The sequence below is a fragment of the Neodiprion virginianus genome, chromosome 5 (genome assembly GCF_021901495.1).
Source record: "Neodiprion virginianus isolate iyNeoVirg1 chromosome 5, iyNeoVirg1.1, whole genome shotgun sequence".
Classification (NCBI taxonomy): domain Eukaryota; kingdom Metazoa; phylum Arthropoda; class Insecta; order Hymenoptera; family Diprionidae; genus Neodiprion; species Neodiprion virginianus.
The window spans coordinates 6760664-6777155 of NC_060881.1; the positions used below are offsets into that span (position 1 = coordinate 6760664).

Sequence of the window (16492 nt, forward strand, 5' to 3'; positions counted from 1 at the left end):
GTTTTTTTGCAAATATCACTTACTGCAAATCAAACCGCGCGGAAAAGAATAATATTTCATTGAAGAAATTGAAGATTGTTAAAACGAAAATTTCAAAATCTGATGCCTCCCTCCACACGCGTAAATACACATACACGAAGATCGAGAAAAAAAAAAAAAAAAACATATCCAAGGTGAACAATTTGTAAAATCTTCATAAATATCGCCCCAGGTACCCGTTTTACGCAATTCATCACGATTATCAAATTATCCCAATGACAACTAGCGCCGTTGCAGCAATTGCTCTAGTTGCAATAAGGGGCTATAAAAAGAAGACCCCCTTCAGTACTGATCGTATAACACATAGGTATATACTTTCAATAGATTGGTAGGAATTCTGTGCTCCTTGGTGGATGCGAAGATGAATTAAAATGACCCATTGACAAGCTAATAAGACCCTCCTAGCTCCGACTCCTACATCTATACTGTTTGCGTGTCCAAGATTGCCCAGGCCGTGACCCGATCTTGTTAACCGATAAAAGGAGTACGAGGCGCGTAGCACGGTCGGTCATGCAGAGGCCTAAGTGCATCTCAATCGTGTCACGTAAAACGAGCGGGAGGTTTCGACCACCTAATTTCCATTCCACATTTTCGCAGATTTTCGTACTTTCAGCGTCATTGGGAAAACGGAACATTGAAACAGGGTAAATCATTCCGATGTAAAATTTTTATTCATCTCGCAATAATTCCAGTGTGTTCTTGTAACATTTTGCAAGTTAAAAAGAAATCTAAACTGACACATATACACGCACATATATGTGTATGTATATATATATACCTGGAGGAATATTTTGTTACATGAATTTGGAGTATTACGATTTTACATGTATCTTCACAGGCTTGGATAGACTTATAGACCGCTTAAAAGGTGTATAAACTAGCAAGCTAAACTGGAAGTATAATCATACGCAACTTGTTAAATCGACAAATTCGACATGCGCACGTGAAGAAGTTGGTTAAATCTCTTTATTTCGTTTTTTTTCACACGTGTATCAGTTATCCGTACATCCTTGTAGGTACACGTACATACCTATCCAGTCATAATCGCATTACGCAATTATCAATCCATAGCAGATTTTGCGTGTATATAACGAACGATATGCCAATAAGAACACCGTGCGAGCAAACCAAATCATCTTTTCTGGCTCGAGGTTCACGTGCATGGAACGTACACCGCAATTATCAATTCCGTTGATCGCTCGAGTTAGCGGACACTGACGACGAGCAAAACTAGTTCGCATCTATGTAATACATGTACGAACATCAGACTTCAGACATCGTGCGTGATCGTATGTGATATACGTTAAGTTCTTGCAACACGCCTTAAACAATGTTGCGCAATAGATTTTTCGAATATGGCGGGGTTAACGAACGTCGTTGCAAAAGTATCGAGTCGACATGTCCGCTGATGCAGGCAAACTTGGATACATTTTTCTTTCAAATAACTTTGCCCGTTGCGTGTCACGTCGTTTCGTTGTAAATGTAGGCCAGACTGAGACCTCGCTTCAAGTTAAGTTTATTTTGAAAAATTTACAAGGTCTTCGCAAAGTCGGCTTTACCTCATTCTCATTTCCCTCGATAACTCATATTTTTCATTATATTTATGACATTCTTCGTTTATAACATATCAATGACAAGCTAACATTTGACATAAGCGTAAAAGGTTTCTTTCTGCACAGGAATATTTTTTAATACATATGTAATAAAGAGAAAGTGCTTAAATTATAATACTCTATGCTCGATTTTGCCACGTGGGCAAAGTTTTTAAAACTATTTATACAACTCGAATTCGAAGTGAAAGATTCGGAGGGGGAAGAAAAAAATTTAAATACGTACATAAATTACCTGCAGAGATGGGAGCACTCGTGTACATACCTATAACTGCACATAACATCATGCCACTCAAATAGCAGACTACATATACATGTTTCTTTTTACTACACGATGCCAAAAAGGAGTATTTCACAACTTTCGAGAAGTTGCCATTTTTTTTTTTTTTTTTTTTAATATCATGAAACAGAAGTAAAAACTCCAAATCTCACTGCAGGTATGAGATTAGCCGTTAAAGTTAAACAGTCGGGATCAACTAATCTCAATATCCTGTTTTTGACTGATATTAGAAGACAAAGAGAGAGAGAGAGAGAGAGAGAAAGAGCTTACAGAAGACTCGATAAGATACCATCGAATGAAATCCATTGCGCAATAAATATACTACTTAACACCTTCAGACTGTCGTGCACGTGGGTATTGGTGTTGAAGTTGTGTGGATTATAATTGTCGCATATTCCACTTCATTGCGTCATTCATCTTGCAGTGAATTCTATTCATGGCATATAACAAGCACGATACCGAAGCACCGTGAACCATGCATACGTGGAAATGTTGCCTCATTGTTGTTAACGATCCGTCGAATACATCGTATTATAATAAGAGTGGTAATTATCGAATGATTCGATAAAAATTTTCCAACAGTCATCTGCACGATAATTGTAAGTAAGAAATTTGATGAAGAAGGATTACAAAGACACGCTCGTCGAAACAAGTAGATCTTCTCTGTTCTCGACCTTTAGTTTTTGAAATTAATCAAATCAATTAATGGTTTTATTTATTACATATTAAAATGTTCTAATTTTTATAATATTATATCACTGCGTAGCCAAATAGTTGCGTTAAAGCGCAAAACTCGCTATCTACAAACGTATACTTATATCCCGTTAGCAATTTTGCTGACAATACATCATTGCCGCGATTGTTTTGTCACATGAAAAAAATTGCCTACTCTTGCGCTTCTTGAAAATTTGGTAATTTTCCAAAGAATTGTCGGCCCCTTGTATAGACGTATAGTAATAGTATTACTCAACCCTTACAATAGCATACATATCGCAGACGAATTATGCAACTTCGATATTGTCTTCCGTTATACTCTAAATACGTATAAGCAAAATATCTATGCAGTACTATGCTATGCGTAAGGATTAAAATTGCGTAATTTCAAAGTATGCATCGTATATTTACCTACAGTTTAGTCAAGGAAAAAACAGCTCTTTTCATACAGATTCATCGATACGGTTTTACAAGTAAACATGGTTGCTCATGTGCAGCTGTTAATACGCATATCAAGCTTTTTAATTACAACGAAGTTACCATCCATCAAACAGAAAACAGCCGCAAGTGTACTCTACGAAATGGTAAGTATTCATTTAAATACCAATTCATTCCGAAGAAACGATAAAATCGGGAGGGGGAGGTATGTAAATAATTGTCAGCATTTGATGAAAGTAATTTCTCCTTTTTTTTCTGCCGTTTTCCTACCCGATCGTACCTATTCGACACAAAAATCCGTGATCTCTGGTTTCCGAATGACGTACGTTACGTCGAGTATGTAGCATTGTCTTTAAAATTGTCCGTCTGGCTATAACTCGACATATATTTGCAAAAATCCTAATGCGTAACATTTGTTGTTATACCTGTTCAACGGCTCTCTGTAACCGACTGAAATAAATGTACTGGCCAGATATGCATACGTCGCAGAGAGAAGCGGTAGCTATTTTCAGATCATACAGTGTCTGCCAAAAATTTCCACTAACCACTGCGGGTGTAACCGAGCGATCATCATCATCATCATCATAACGATCATCATTATCAGTCGACGAGCGTCACCGAGAAAACACGTGTATGAAAATGCGCTTACAGTTACAACGCACGTGACACGACACATATGAATCGTGGAAATGTTCTTTAACAGTCGTTAATATTTTTCTTCCTTTTCTTTTTCTTTTTTCGTTTCACGCGTCATTCACGCCTCTCAGTTTTGTTCGCACCTACGCGAAACTACGACTATTTGCAAAAGTTTCGGACTCGAGTGAATGGTGAAAAAAAAAAAAGAAAATGAATTAAAAATATTTTTTCACGCAACTAAGGCTCGCGTACCTAACAGTTGCTAAATTTAAATTTACCAGAGTCAGTATTCGATCAGCTGATGGGCGGTTATGAATAGCTAGGTATCAGACACATTTATTTAGATATAATTTGCGACGATCTTTGTATCGATCAATGGTCGTCATTTATGCTAGAATCTTTTGCAAATTTTTTTTCATTCAATTCAGATCATGTGAAACTCCGAAGGCATGTTAAAACAGTCGTCAATGTATAAAATCTTAATCTATTATTGATTGAAAAATACAGTCACAAGAATAGAAAATTTTTGCCGTGTTTCTTATAAACTGGAGTTTGCACCGTGATATTAAGTATATTCAATTTTGGTATTACCGTTGACCGTAAGTTGTTAATTTTCAATTCTATTGTCTGCTATTAATTACAGGACACGAAGTAACGACTTTTACGATATAAATCAATGAGTTATAGCGTATGAAAATAACAAAGAAACATCTGCATCAATTTTCAAAAGTTTTATACCAAAGTAAAAAAAAATTATACCAAATTAATTTCCGTCAATTTCTTGAAACGTATTTCGTACATACATGCCACGTATGTATTATAAAATTCTCCATACATCTACGTGAGAAAATTGATTCAATATGAGATATATTTAGAGCTGTAGATTATTTTGGCAAATTTTCATAAGCAGGTATGTTATTATATCTGCCGACGAGCACGGTGATATCTCTTAAGCTTTCAAAAGCGTGAACGCCTCATACTCGGCTTATAAATCATTTTACCGAAGCCTGGAGCTTACTTGTCAAATCGTTTGCGTCAAATAGATTTTATCTAAATAAGTAAGGACGGGTTGAAAGAACGAGAGGGTTTCTCGAATACGTTATAGATATGTGTCGGGAGATTCGGTTTTGGCTATCAAAGAGATAACAATCTGCAACTATCTGCACACGACAGATTATAGCCTTTGTCTGACAATACGGAATTCGGTATTACTAATATACTGATATACCGATATACTATATTATTGATATTGACACATTACCATGAAATTATCGTCTCATCTACGTTTTGAATTCATGGATAACCTGTGTCACGACCGTAAACAATAAATACAACCATCTTATAGATAAGTGACACAGCCACGTGCTAGTACAGGTATCATGACATTTTTCAACAATTACGTACGCGTGCAGGTCATACTCATTTGATTGCACGATTTCACGATTTTGTGTACAGAGTAAAGAGCACCGTAAGATTAGAAAGAAAAACATGCCGAAATTACATTGGTTGGCAAATATATTTATCTTTGAAGGTATACCCGAGTACCGAGAGAGGAGCCAATTCGTATTTTCCATTTCACGTAATAATCAAATCGTTGCAAACTATGGGAAATGATATTAAAAAATGTAAAATACCGTGATAACCGTCAGCAATTGAAATTCCGTACGTTACTAAACGATCAGATACGGATTTTCTGCAAAATCTATATTTTTATAAGTTATATTTTTTTTTCTTTTTACTACTAGACTTTTTAATACAACAATTAACATGATGAATTTATTGGGACGGGATCGTATATTACGAGGTCATACGCGAGAATTGAATAAGCATGCGTGAGTGATCGAATGATATACATCGAGGATGAATCTCAAATTTTCGTACGACTAATTTTGGACAGTGAAGTGTGATAATTTGGACAATATATAATAATTATAAATAATCGATTGTATGCGTATGATTAAAACATGATACGTGTAGAAAATGATGTGCGTAGAATCCGCTGGCGGTGACAGAATTGCTTCGAAATTGAAGAAGCCTAGCTTTTGAGATTACGATCAGCGAGTCGACAATGTCATAAATGTCATTCAACGAGGCTTTACCCCGTATTATACACAGGTGTAAACGGGTAATAAACAATCGCGTATTAGCTTATTAGCCTGCGCAAATTCTATTTGTGACAAGTTAGCATAACGCCGCTAGGACAATGGCGAATTCAATTTTATTTGCTCTTTTACGTCGATTCTGCACGTTCCTAGGGTCGTTAGCAGGAGCACGTAGCCTGATTCACGATCTCGTTTAAAGTCTGCCGTGTAATCAGTCTCTTACAATGGGAAGAATAGAAGAAAAAAAATGGGAAACAATATCCGTTGTCTTGCTACAGAATCTCAAGTAAGTACTGGCGATTATAAGATATTTCCAAAACGTGACGGATAACGATCCTCCACTCGGCCTGTAATAAATTGTAAATTCAATCAAAAATCAATTGAAAAAATGAAAAAAAATATCACGATTTTTAACTGCGCCTCTTTTTATTAATTTCTTTTAGCCTTATTTTTAACCGAGGTCAATTGTAAAAAAAAAGTTAACATTTGTAAAGAATTTCTGATCAATATCCACGTACTTCATAATCGCTCGTTACCGTGCTGACTGTCTCATCGTGTATAATTTTATATTTATTTTAGAGCGGGTACGCATAGTTTGTTTTCTGCATTTATATTAACTAAACTCTCTTATCGCGAAAATATCGGCATCGTTCGTTCGCTCGTTCACAATCTCACAAGTCTCGGTGTCACTAACCTATCGTAACGGAGTAATGTCATTAAGACAATTGTGATCACGATAATAATGATAGTAATAATAGTAATAATAATTGGAATAATCGGAGTCATTCTCAGGGATAAATTAATCATTGTTTCGTGTAATCGAAGGTCGATCGCAGTATGCGTGACATGACATTTTTTTTACTAGTTGACGATAAAGATAATTTACAGAGGTATTTTTGTAACCGAAATTTGTGTGGCAGTTGTTGAAATCAAATTGTCAGAAGATTCGAAATATCTGTAAATTTACTCGTCGCGGATAAATATAGGAGACTCAAATAAATGTAAGTTAATGATAGATAGAAAGAAAGTAAAATAAAATGACCGCTGACGCGTTTCAAGTCCGGGTTTTCCCTCGATACGTACGATTAATGGAGAAAAAGAGAGCAAATTATATTTTTTTCGATATCATGGTGAGTTTGATTAATCTTGAACAAACAACAAGTGGATATTCGCGGAAATATCTGTGTTTTTAATTACAATTTTCGCAGATATGTAAGGCACAAACATGCTTTATGCGTCGAGTATTTCTTCGCAGTGATAATCTTGAAGGTGGAAAATAAAAAATATAACAAATGCAACAAAGCTTATTGGGGTTATCTTAATTGCATTTTCGTCACGATCAAAATCAACCAGACGAATCAGATGTACGCAATACCCGATATGATCTTAATTTTATCTCCGAGACCTATTATTGAATTAAAATGATGATTCGAATTTGACCGTAGCGACGAAGTCATCTATGACTGATTTTAAAAACTGAAACATACCGGTGCCGGTCGGTATAACGAACAATCGATATCGATTTTACCGATAATTGGGATTCACCATTCGTACCGACGACCGATAAGCCATTGACGTTACCAGGCGATGTTGGGTAAGCTGAATAAATAACTCTGTCGGTAATAGAGACATCAGTCTTACAATCAAATGTTTGAAATGATACCGGTATGCTCGCCAGGAACGTGACACGCACCTCGTTATATTTATATTTACGATTAGTAAAATTCCTCGAGAGCTGATAACTAACTAATCCAATATTCACACTCAGTTAGCATCGTTTAAAATTCCGATCACCTCGGCCAAGAGCGTCGTTACGATTTATTCATCGGTGCAATTCAATTTATATTATATTTACCTATTTTCTCGAATATCTAATGCGTTTTAAATACCCGATTATTTATCCGAACAAGATAGGAGACGTAATTTTATTAATAATTCTATGTAATCTGAGGTCCGTAGTGGAGCCTGGATCTTGTCTAATAACCCGTCGTAGGAGTAGAAATGAACGATCTTAAATTGTTTATACTCCCGAGATAACAATAGGTCTCGGTGTACACAGATTATTTTTAATTACCTGCTACGTGCGATGGTGGTAACTCTAGCTAGACGATCGATTACCTCACGACACTCACGACGACGTTGATTCAAAATCGTTTTTCAGTAAGCTCGTACAAATTATGGTGAAAATGTAAATTTATGAAAAAAATTTTCACGTTGACAGAAAGAAAGGTGTTGAGAATATGTAGATTTTAATTTCCGTAGGCTAGATTGCAATGAATATTATTTACCGCATAATTGAGTGTTTCACGTTGTTGCAGCTTACGTGGACGATATGTTTTTTGATACTTCCTTCGAGTTGGCGATTCTTCAAAGAAGGATGTGGGCAATTTGTGCAATGACGTAACTAGAAAATTCACGTGGTTTATGGGATGATGCATTGCAGTCGACTATGTAATTACAATAATTGCTTCTGTCGCGACTTTATTTCAGGAGTAGAGTCTGATTCACGTCAAGATTAACACTGCAGTTTTCATACAAAAATTAACCCTACACGCCGCACGTTGTATGAGGATGTGTGTCACGCGAATGACAAAACAGTGTGAGCTACCAAATCGTACAAGAAAGAACGCATTTACGAATAATTTTTACTCTCCCTGTCAAGTGATAAAAATTGTTGAATTTAAAATAATATTGTCGAAAGTAACTTTGAAATTTCAAAATCCTTTGCAATTTACTTACAGCTCGATCAATTCTCCGTTAGATGCAAGAGTATAAAATATCTTAAGATGTGTAAATATTTTACAATTATCATAAGATGTGGAAGATCTTTGAGTACGTTTTTCGCAGATTATGTAAAAGTCAAATTCTGTCCAGATAATTTGAATCTGAACTAAATACTATAGGGATAGGGTGAAAGAAAAAAAAAAAAAAAAAACTAACTACCAACGATATCCAGTTCACGAAGGGTACGCGATTATTCGTAGGTAATGAAATCCCGCTATCTGTGCTATTAATAAACTTCATTGAAGAGAACCGGCGGTTATTTCGAGCGGGAAGAGTAGATCAAGTAGCGAAAGAGTCTATGAAACGTGTCGGCAACGAAGAAAAAAAAAAAATTAGTTCACCGATTAGATATGGAATACAATTGGAAAAGGGTTTTTACAGCCTTGTGAAATAGCCGAGAAATTTGTTCTCCATAACGAGCTAGATAGTTAGAAAGCCTATAAGTAGAAAACAGATAAGCTGTTGAATTTGAAAGGTGACAAGTGCAACTGGATTTCCAAACAACAATACCGGTCACGCATCAATCTTCTATAGAATGATAAACTATTATACCTACGCGTAGATTTTAATCTCTTGGCAATAAGAAACACCGCGTGGCAGATGGTTAGAACATATGCTGACAGACGTGTTTTCTTCTCCATCAATCGTCGCGCAAATTGTTCAAATATCATTACGAACTCACGTGCCATTCCATTTCGCGTAATGGGATGGAATTGATTGACGAAGGTAGACGCAGGCAAATAAAGATAGATAGATGGATAGATAGATAGAGTTTATCACGTGTGAATTATGCTATACAATAATGAAATGAAGAGAGAGAGAGAGAAAGATAGGGTAGGGAGGGGGAACAATTTGCAAACGCCGTTGCAAATCGCGTGTCGAATCTGTATCACACAAGCACGAGGGTAGAAAATGCTTGCATAAGCGCGTTCCTTTCCTCGCTACGGACAAAGTTATTCAAAAGGTGTGTACAAGTTGAACCGCGCCTATAGTCAGCACCTATTTATAACATAACACAACATGACATAACAACGAGAATGCCAAAGGAGTAATATATTTCGAAAAAACATTTTTAAATTCCTAGACGAAGGTGATATAGCATCGTGTAAAGTTAATCCTTTGGACATGTTGTTGAGACAACAATGATTCGGCCATAATAGACCGGCCAAACGATGTGCTCGAATAGTTTGTATTATGCCGGACGCATAATCCAATGCTAAAAACCCGGGGACAAAAACACAAACCGACATTAGCGATTTTTCAAGCGGAAATTGCAGCACAGTTTACGTTATAACCGAAGGACAAATCGTAAAGGTGTGTATAATAAAATGCGCTACGGTTACTACGAACTTCGTTTAGAAAAAAAACATATAGATACATAATACATATACAGGTATACATAGTAGATATGCGTAATGGCCACGAATAGATTGCAAATGTCGTTTAAAAACGTCTTATATTCGTAGAGGTTAATAATAAAGGTGGAAATAAATTTTAACGAGAGAACAGAAGAATGCAAATTATTTCCTCCTCATACGATCTCACAACACAAACAGCTTTTGTTACGTTTTACGTTCGCATAGAAATTACGATTCGTTCCTTTTTTCGACAATGCAAATTTGCGGTGTAGTGAATCAAAGCTTCGTGGTTTAAATGACAAGAAATTATTAAATTATTAGATTTATTTTCACGCGAATACGTTTAAAGTATTAAAAAAAAAAAAAATCAAGTATTCCCGGATTGTTTTTTGTTTGCTTTGCGCCTTTAAACTTGTTCCGTCGTATTATCGGCGTGCAAGTGACTATGCATATATATATTATCACCCTAAAATGGGTAGTGGAAAATTCAATCGCGGCAACCGAGACACATTCGAAAAAAGCAAAAAATAATGACGAGAGTCGCATATTCGATGATCACGCGGTAATCCGTTGACACAAAAAAATAATAACAATAATTTCACGCAGTTGATAAGAATTTCAGCAACGTTGCAAAAATATTTATCGAATAATAAAGTTTTTCTTTATCCGTATAGCCGCCGAGCTGCAGCCGCGACGCGGAGGCAAAATCTGATACACCTGTAATATGTAGGTGAGACGACGACGCGATGATTTCGCTGGATCAGGCGAAAGTAGGCAGAATTTTTTATAAAGTTAATTTACATACGTGCACGAGATAAGACACCAAGTGGATTTAATGTATGTATATATATGCACACATGCGTCGCAGTGCGATACAAGGTGTATATATGTATATATAAGCGAGAACACCTTGCACGAAAAGCAAACATCACCGCGCTAATTTCTGCGGGACTATTTTATTAGCTAGTATAATAATCGTGATATGAAGTGATAATTACTTGACGTATAAAACAATTCACGTTTCTATGCTGAGGTATAAATTGTGTGCGAAAAAATTTACGCGTACAACTTTGACTTCGCATAAAACGAAGAAGAGAGAGAGAAAAAAAACAAAAAGAACTGAATGAATTTCGTAACGTTAGGTCTTTGGAAAAAAAGAAAAAAAGAAAATAAAATTATACGTAGATACCTACACCGAATTGAGAACATTTCACTCTTGTTGTTTGGATATTTTTAAAATTTACACTTGCAAATATCGAATATTACAAGTTGGGGCAATTGTGAGGCAGGACATGACGTTGAGCGAAATGCTAAATTGCGGATGTATTAGACTGTGAAAATATTTTTCTTCAATCCGAGAGACGGGTCCAGATTTCCTTTAATTAACGTCTTCGCTATATTTCGGTGCGAAAATGCGTTTATAGGTATACACGATAATCACATGCTTGCCGTACGTAACATATTGCAGTTTCGCGAATCGCGATATGGCTGCAGCTGCATGCGACCGGTTTTCGAAAAACCCGAAAACATGAGCCTCGCTAATTGCTTTTATCACCATTGCGCAAAGCGGTTCGGTCCATAAACTATCTCGCGTCAATAATTGTTGATTAATTAACGTTTCGCCGTATGTATATTATGTGCATACATTTGTTTATTGCACACGTATTTGAAGTAGGTCACGATACGCCGTTACTATTTTGTGAGGAAAAATAATAAAAAAAAGTGGAAATATTTGTGCACGATTCGGAAAACGAGAAATGAAAACAGAATGGTAAATAAATAAATGGTTTCGGAGGTAAGCAATAATATTTTTTACAAGAAAATTTCGTTAACAAATATTGATTGGAAAATTTGCAAGAATCGAGTCTGCCGAAGATTCTCTGCGATGATCCAAATATGAGAAGGTCTTTAACAGCAAGTTTAAGTTGAAAATAAAGAATCACGAGCCTAATATGCGCGCCATGCCGATGCGGAGACGTTTTTACAGATAAAACAATTAAAACCAACGAGCTTAATTAGTCATGAATGGATAATTGGCTGTTTAATAATGACAGACGGCGGTGTAAGTTCGTGATATGTTTCAATGATATTATATCCTGTCAACCAGCTGAACGATTTATCTTGAGATAAGATCTTTCAACTATGTAATCACCGAGATTTTAAAGACAAGTTATTTATAACTTATTGATGATACGTGCGAAATTTACCATTTATCTGTACCTACTTGTTATTCATGAAAATGATTTCGGTAGTTCGCTATCTTAATAAATGATAATAATAAATGATCAAAGCATTTGACGTGTCGTTTGTCGAGTAAGAGCTTCTGTTATTAAATTTAATACACTCCGTAATCGATCGACGTTATTTAACGATTCATCACGCGTATACAGCACATATACATATAGGTATGTTATGCAGCTGTGTTCTTTTTAATGTATATTTCTATTCTTCTTTACTCGCGTGATTTTTTATGCATACTTGACTGACAATGAGAGAAACATGCGCAGTTGATGCGACTACGGTCACGTTACAGTATTTCCAGAGAATATGAATACGAACTTTTGTTCCATCCTTCCGCCATTATTGCGATTATAACTTTCGTATGTAACTTTTCATTTTGACAAGGTAGAAATTCAGGATTAATACCGTCATAATAAAGATTTTCATTACGCAAATCGCAGGGAATTTATCTGTTATGAAATTGCTGAATACATCGAAGGCCAACCTTCAGGACGTGCAGATAAGAGGTAAAAAAAGAAAGTCATAAAAAAAGCTGTTCTAGAATAACTAAACTTTCGAAAGCACCATCGAACCTTGGAATTTCCCGAAACTCGACGTAACTCACTGTAACGCAATCCGCTGATTCGTCTTTATCGACATAACGTTCTTCCCAATTTTGACATCATTATTGCCACGACCGACGAGGATTGGGTTGAACATCGAGAAGCTCGAGGCTCTTTTCAGAACGTCGCGTGACAGGCATGCGAAAGCTGATTCTCAGGCGGCCCATAATGCTTCAGAGTGCGTTCGCCAAGCTCTGCACGAAGCAAAATTTTTCGTTCCATCGTCGAGGCTATTGATCCATGCTTTGAGGGACAGTGTGACGTAAGCTTTGCATTGTTCGTAAGGCGGACAGGTAGAGGATACACGGAATGACGGTCATCAGCCTTAACCTTCGGTGTCTGACAATAAGGCTCGGAAACACGAAGCGAGTCGAACTCCCTGCAAAGTTAATCCAGGCCGTTGGGTTTGCTCTTTAAACGGCAAGTAAACTTCCGTACATTCCGTGCACGCCATAAAACTACAGCGTTCGGTCCCAACGCGTGATTCTAATCCGCAATTTTAAACCCACGGTTCTTCGGTTTCCGTCCTTCGCTTTCTCGCTTCTGTGTATGAGTTGTCTGTACGTGTAGAATAAGGTTACATGCATGGGTATACACCTTACATCCACGTACCCGTACCAAAGTTCCTCACAATTCGCACTCGTTCCCATTCATTCGACGTTTCCGCTTTCAATTCACCCTTGTGCACAAATTGCCCCGGGGTCAATTCGGGATGGGTGATTTTTTTCAACCTCATTTCATCTCATCTTTTTTTTCTTTGCCTTTGTCAAATATTCATTGTGCTGCTGCTTGCAGCATTTTTTCGATAAATGTACGATGTGCATTTTCATCGAGGGAAATCGTGAATGCAGAATTTAGAAGAAAGACACGCTTCAAATGTGTTCAAAACGGATGATTACACAAGTATACCGATAGCTGTAAAATAAAATATGAAAATAAAACAGCAAAACACTGCTCAAAATATATTTCAACTACCTACATGGTTTTTTTCTTTTTAGTTTTATTCGGGCTGCGCGATTTGAGGCGCAGTAAATGATAGTAAACATGATTATTCAAAGGTAGGTCTATAACTTAAAATTATTGCTCAATAATGACGGTTGTTAAATTTGGGTTCCTCATCTAACTAAATATATATAAATTAAATTATACGACGAGTATGCGGAACTCTAGCTTGTTCGTCAGATAATTATTTTCTCATCGTTCGTCTGATGAGTGACGATAAATTATTCTAATCGTTTTTGTTTTACAAAGCAAAGTTCTTTGGCATAAAAAAGGTATGCATATACAATTCGCAAAAATGAAATATGACAGTGGAATTATTCGATCGGTGAAAGAAAGTCCCGCTGTCTGCATTAGCATCTTTTTAACTGACTACGAGCGTAAATAATTGCAACAGATATTAAGAGGAGGTCACCGCGACTTCTTTCGCACAAGATAAAACGTGCAACGAATCTTGACTTGGTTACCGATGAGGCTGCAGTGTGTAGAAAAGAAAAATATGAAAAAAGGGAAGAAAGAAGTAAAACTTTTGTCCGCGTCTTAAGTTTGCTTTACACGACCAAGCACGGTCTTCACCCAAATATTTGATTATCGACAGTTGCGTACACATAAAAGGTACACTTATAATAACTCCTGTATACGCGACTCTGCGCTGCGTCTTTAAGAATAAATTTTTACCCAATAACATTCGTACATTCCGTTGTTTTATTGCGACAAGAGTATCACTCTTTTATTATATTATATCTTAAGGATATTGTAAACTTACGGAAAGTAAATAATAAGGAAGAAAAATTCACGAATATTAGTATAACGAAATATACTGTAGCATTAGACACTTCGAAATCTAGGTATGTACCTACAAAATTTATTCACTTCGCCAATATTTACGTAGATTTGAATGCACACATATTACGTTCAAACGTCAGAAAGTTTGATCATTTTTACCTGAAGGTGAAAACGCAAGAATTTTCTATTCAATTTTATAGCACAACAATTTACAAGAATAGAAGAACAGAATCCGCGAGAGTTTTTTTTTTTCATATACGTACTGAGATTAAGATTTCGCGATTTGTTACGGAAAACTGCTGAGAATATAAATTTACGTCTCTTGATTGTACACAAGAAATTGAACTTTATTTTTTGCGTACCTTCAAATCCATTCGCTTATCAGAATAAATGATACGCTATTCAGATCATGATTAATGGGATTGGTTCTAACGGAATAGAACCATTCTCTTATTACGAATTAGAAAGCCTCCCCTGCACTGACGTTCATGATTCACATTGCAGGCGTATACTTATGATAAGAGTAACGTACTGCAATCGGTTCCAATCAATAACACAAAGAGAAAAAAAAAAAAAAAATAAAGGGAAAGAGAGACGAGGAAAAGAAAGTCGTCTTGTTTTAAAAATACGAAATTGTTGTATCAATACAAATTGAACTTCTCCTAATTTATATTTTGTTGAGTCGAGTGTTCAACGGTTTGAACACGCAATGAAATTTGTTGTTACAAAAATCTTTTGCATTGACTGAACACGTTAGAGTTATTCAAGCGCAGAAAACGTACTTTTCGAATCATAATCATTGATAATTCTGTTGACTCAACATTTAGTGGGATTTAGCCGTTATTCAATGGGCAATAAGTAAAGTCATCGTATTTGGACCAAATAACGGATACTAGATTGAAGCGAATGGAATCCAACGAAATCTATTTTCTTATTTTAAGTATTCCTTTCCCTCCGTGACATTTCGTGTAATAGGGCTTTGCTCTTTGGAGTAAGACGCGCGGTTGGGTTCTGGTATTTTATGAGCTGTAGGCGTTCGATGAGCTGACGGCAAAAAGCGCGAACTTCGTAGAACAGCTATCGCGTCAAGGTACGAGTTGATTGTGTCTTCTGTTTTTTTTTCTTTCTTTTCCGGTCCCACCGATTTGGCTTACAAGATTAACCGCTACTCTGTGATTTTTTTGTTTCAACTCTTTGCGCGGGTCCATTGAGGACGAAAAAAAAAATTCTAAGCCACCTTTTACGTTGTAGAATTGCGACCGCCGAGTATAATTGATCAGCACTTCGTCGACCTGAAAAGGTCAACGACATTCAGACGCAATAACTCGTTGCGACGGGAGTTTCCGTCCACGATTCACAATCATTTATTCCAATCCAGTTTTTTTTTTTTTTTTTTTTAATCATTCATAATTTAAATTCGGTAATCCCGCCGAATTCGACTAGGATAAAAACTCGCACCAAGAATCCAGTTTCTCATTATTCTATATTCAAGATTCAGCTGATTTATTATAGGATGAACATCATCTTTTTTTTTCTTCTTTTAATTAGGTATCAAAAATCGTCTGTTTTGTTGTACATTCTTTTTCTTCGTGAGTTTTTCGGTATAGGTATTTTAATATACGCACAATCGTTATAATATACGTGAACATTGGTATAATATAACATTGAAGATTACATTGATTGCTATTTACATTTCATTGGACGTATAATGATATTGCCCAAGCCCTTAAGCAACGCGGAAGTGCGAAAAGACCGCTAGTGTTTCTTTTACACACGCGTGAATCCTAATCATCTAAACCGAAGTTATGATGCGGAAATTCATTACGAGCTGTTTTTACGTCAGGACGCAACCGCTGTTTACCGCGTGATTAAATACGCTGGTGAAATAGATTATAGGTTACAC

General features: G+C 36.3%; 2 protein-coding genes across 3 annotated transcripts in view; one reads left to right on the forward strand and one right to left on the reverse strand.

The window, feature by feature from the left end:
• Positions 1-16492, reverse strand: part of LOC124305778 (putative inorganic phosphate cotransporter) — a 39553-nt gene that overhangs the window by 17202 nt on the left and 5859 nt on the right. The gene's annotated exons all lie outside the window — the stretch shown is intronic.
• The window catches only part of LOC124305775 (glutamate receptor ionotropic, delta-2-like), a 39814-nt gene continuing 26472 nt past the window's right edge, over positions 3151-16492 (forward strand). The window contains exon 1 of one of the 2 annotated variants that reach the window (XM_046765564.1): positions 3151-3227. The gene's annotated coding sequence lies outside the window, so the exon portion shown is untranslated. Of the gene's footprint in view, positions 3228-4020; positions 4041-16492 lie in introns of those variants that run through there. The other variant, XM_046765570.1, reaches the window with a different exon arrangement.